Here is a 3,980-nt window from a genome sequence, read left to right on the forward strand (position 1 = left end):
GGAAGGAAGTCGCAGTGTGTATTCGGTGCCCCCAGCGGACTAGGACCGCCCCCTAGCTTGCAATATTTATACATGTATCTCTCCAGCGCTGTCTATAAAACTGCGTAGAAAATGCTGTACATAAATCTTTGGGAGTTTTGTTTGAGTTACAGAGAGAAACGGTACACTATCAACGCCGGAGGGATAGCTAAAAAAAAAAAAAAAGGATGTGTCAGAAGTGGGATTTGAACCCACGCCTCCATTTGGAGACCAGAACACCCAGCCGCGGGAAAGCACTCAAGCCTTGAGTCTGGCGCCTTAGACCACTCGGCCATCCTGACACTGACGCGAACGCTGTCTCTGGTTCCGCCCTAACTATCGATAGGCGGCTCTGCGTGTGCTTCCGTGCTTCCGCGCACGTTGGATTTGGGGGCGTTTCCCTTTCATTTCCCGTAATCACCAGCCCTTTCTCTGCAAGGCAGCCCATTCTCTTCTATCTCACACGCCAAAGTCGATCATTCCAAAGGGTACACAGCGGTGTTAATTTAAAATCTCTGTTCTTCCCATGGAACCAGAGCTTTGGAAGGAGGGTGACGGCGAAAGTTGCCACATCAGTTTTTTAAAACAGCTTTTTTTCTTCATACCGTCTCAGATTTTCTGCTTCAAACGACGCCTATATTTCTTATACCCCATCTTTTCCTCATTTTAGTTTCACAGGATAACAGCACAGGTTATTTCAGTTAATAAGGAGATAAAGCCTTAACGTTGCAGGGGCATAAACTTTGCAGGGGCATAAGCTAGTAAATTCCACATGTTCATTTCGAAATAAATCTCACTGAATTCAATGGCACCGAATCCCAGGGAAGCGTGCATAGCATTTCAACGTCCAGTTATAATCAGAGCTTTATGAAGCCACGCTCCAAACCTGGATGGTCTTGGATGTTGCTGGAAGGAGCCTGCTTGCGGGAACCTTTGGCGGCTGTGTGCACAGGATGCTGGGCTAGATGGGCCTTTGGCCTGATCCAGCCTCATCACTGAAGCTAGGAGCTGTAGTCCAACCAGGGGGTGCTACGGAAAGTGCTTAAAAAGAATCTGTGGAGGTTTTCAGTTCACACAGAAACAGGCTAGGGGTGAAGGAATAAACCATGGAAGAATTCCTTCAGAAGCAAGCATTCTGCTCCATTTTCCATCTTATTTATTTCATTTTCATTGGAAATCTGGGGCTGCTTCTTGAGGCACAGCTCTGCCATCCATCAAAAGCTATTGTGCAGCTATTTTCCTCTGCAGAGTAAAATGTTCCACATTGTTTAATGTACATTGCTTTAAATTGGTCTAAAAACCTCTATGGCTTTTTAGCATTTAGCTTTTTAGCATTGTCTTATCGATGGATGAGACGTCAGTGTTGGGAGAGAGTTCTTGGTAGTTCTGTTCTACAGCTATAGCTTTTCAAGTTGTGCAATTCCAAATGCCAAAGCAATTCCCTCTATAACGTCAACTTCACACGAGAGGATATCAGCCCAATTTGCTTGAATAACTGAAGTGGATACCACGAAGTCTGCAGTGTCCCTCAAAGCCCTCACTTCTGACCACAAAAGAGACATCGCCAGAAAACTTGATTTGGGAAGGTGCATAAGAAAATGGATATTAATTTGCAGCAAACTACAAGTTACCAGGCGTGTGTACACACATCCACGTGCCCCTTCATATGCAGTTCCGCTATTGCACCCAAAGCGCAGTGCTAGGCTCCAGTATGGTTCTCTGGTGAACATCTGCATGGGGCAAACACCGTTCAGGCCAGGACATTTCCACCTAGTTTCTACTCAACATGCCCAGGGATAGGTGGTTTTTCAGCTACATTGGGGATCAGGGAGGAAGTGGCAAAGCAGTTGCTGGAATGCAGGGCAAAATTGTGCTGTGAGTCATACCTGTGGCTGGAATGCCGTGGCAAACGAGGATATGGGAAAAGGTGCTAGAACCATAATCCACACGTGCAGAAACTGCCCACACTTTGCATTGTGCATGAAAGGACACTGCTGAACACTGATTCTAAAATCCCACTTTATTAGTATGTTAATAATTACTTGCTTCGTCTTCTCCTGAAGGAAAATCTCACACATGCTATCTCGATGATTAGCAATCCAGCGCTCTTTGAAGTCCGAAGATGGTGCTTTCTCATGAAAGCGAATGTCTTCTGTTGAGTGAACCTTCACCTTAAGGCTGCCTTGAATGTGCCTTGAATGTTTCCGTTGGGTGTTGGATTCCTGGGAGCTTAGACGGCAATGGCAGGTCTTTCCCCAGGGGGATGATGGGATTTTTCTCGGGCTGGCCATTTCTTCTCTTCCTCCCCTCTTCTCGTGCCAGCCCCGGGAGAAAGAGTGGGGTGTTCTGCTAACAAGGATCGGGGCTGGGAAACAGGCACGCTAACTGTTGCCGGGACATCGTCTCGCTTGCTTCGTAGGGAAGGCTCCCGGTGGGGAGAACGCAGAGGGGCCTGTCCGTCCTGCCACAGAGAGCAAGGGAAGGCCCCGCGTGGCTGAGGACACTCTGCTGCTGCCCACCCCACCACAGGGGCCTGGGGGGGGCGCCCAGCTGCTGAGGACACGTGGTGATCACCCATCGGGCCACAGGCGGCCACACAGTGGCCGGAGGCAGGCTGTGGGTGCCCGCCGTGGCTTGCGAGGTTATGCAGTTGCTGAGGAAGCAGCGCTGCTGCCCGCCTTGAGTCGCGAGGACGCACTGCTGCGTGAAGGTGGCCTTTTTGTTGGCCTCGGTGTGCAGGGGCAGTTTCCCTTGGCCCAGCTTTTGCGGCGCCTTGGGCACAAATGTTTTGGGGGGGTATTTCGCCTGCTTCGGTGCTGCCTTCTGCTGCTGCTGCTGCCTTCGCTGCTGCTGCTTCTGCTGCTTCTCCGTCACTCTCTTCTGAGGCGGCTTCTTCCGACTGCGGGCAGCAGCCATGGCGTCAGTCTCGTGCACTCAGGCTCCCCTGGACTTCTTAGTGGTAAATGGCTCTGGATTGTCTCTGCTGTCATGTATTGGCTAATATTCAAATGAGGGAGCTGCTCTTTGGCCGTTGATTGGTTGCCTAGAACAATACACCCTCTTGGGATGTAACAATGGTGGCCAACCATAGCAGCCACGGCACTTCATCATATGCCCCCCTGAGCTGTTCCTCCCTCTCAGGGCAAATGGAGGAGGCTGTGACATCAGACCTTTTCACTAGCCAGGGAGAGGGAGAAGTAAAACAGAGGGGTTGATGGGATAAAAGCAACACATAATAATTAATATTATATCTTACTGCTATGTTCATTACTGCTTCAGAAGTCACTTCCTCCTGCAAGAGTATCAACCCAGTAGAGAGCAAATTCCATTTGCTGTGCAGTATAACTGATGTCTAGTGGGGAGTTACGTGGTCTCCGATTTGGTCAGGTTACTAGAAACTTTGGGGCTTGCAGTTACTCTGTCCATGCAAGAAATAACTCTCCTCTTTGACGGGTGCTACGGTGTGTTGGCGATATACTTGGGATGCAGGAGCTGTGCTGGAAACAGCCATTGCTGTGGTTGACTCCACCCGCATTAGAAAACTAAAAGGGGAGAGCGTAGTCCTCTTTGCACCTTTATTAATGGAAACCACAACCATCCTGGCCAACGGACGTCGCTACCGCCTTTGCATTTCCTGTGCCCCCTTGGAAGAATGGATGGGAGAGAACTTTGCCTGTGATTATGAGGAGGTTTATCAATGAGACTAGTAAATAAAGACCAGGTAAAATAAAGTTACCTGATTTGGGGCTGCATAAGGTAACGTATGTTCCAAACTTTGCCCCCATTTGTAGCCAGAATGCTCTGCTAGAAGATGAGGATATGGGAAAAGGATGCTAGAACCATAAGCCATATAAAAATTGCATTGCACAGGTAAAGACAAATACAGAAGACACTGCTAAAGTAGAGACATAGATTCTAAGATCCCATTTTATTAGTATGTTAATAAGCAACTGTTTTGTCCT

At 48.6% G+C, this 3,980-nt stretch overlaps 1 non-coding gene across 1 annotated transcript; it reads right to left on the reverse strand.

The window, feature by feature from the left end:
* Positions 1-209: 209 nt before the first annotated feature.
* Positions 210-320, reverse strand: TRNAL-CAA. Its single transcript has 2 exons — positions 283-320; positions 210-255 (listed from the first exon to the last, which is right to left on the reverse strand). It is a non-coding gene; the product is annotated as a tRNA-Leu (tRNA).
* Positions 321-3,980: the final 3,660 nt, after the last annotated feature.

This window comes from Varanus komodoensis, unplaced genomic scaffold, assembly GCF_004798865.1.
Source record: "Varanus komodoensis strain SLA01 unplaced genomic scaffold, ASM479886v1 scaffold6_4, whole genome shotgun sequence".
Taxonomy (NCBI): Eukaryota; Metazoa; Chordata; class Lepidosauria; order Squamata; family Varanidae; genus Varanus; species Varanus komodoensis.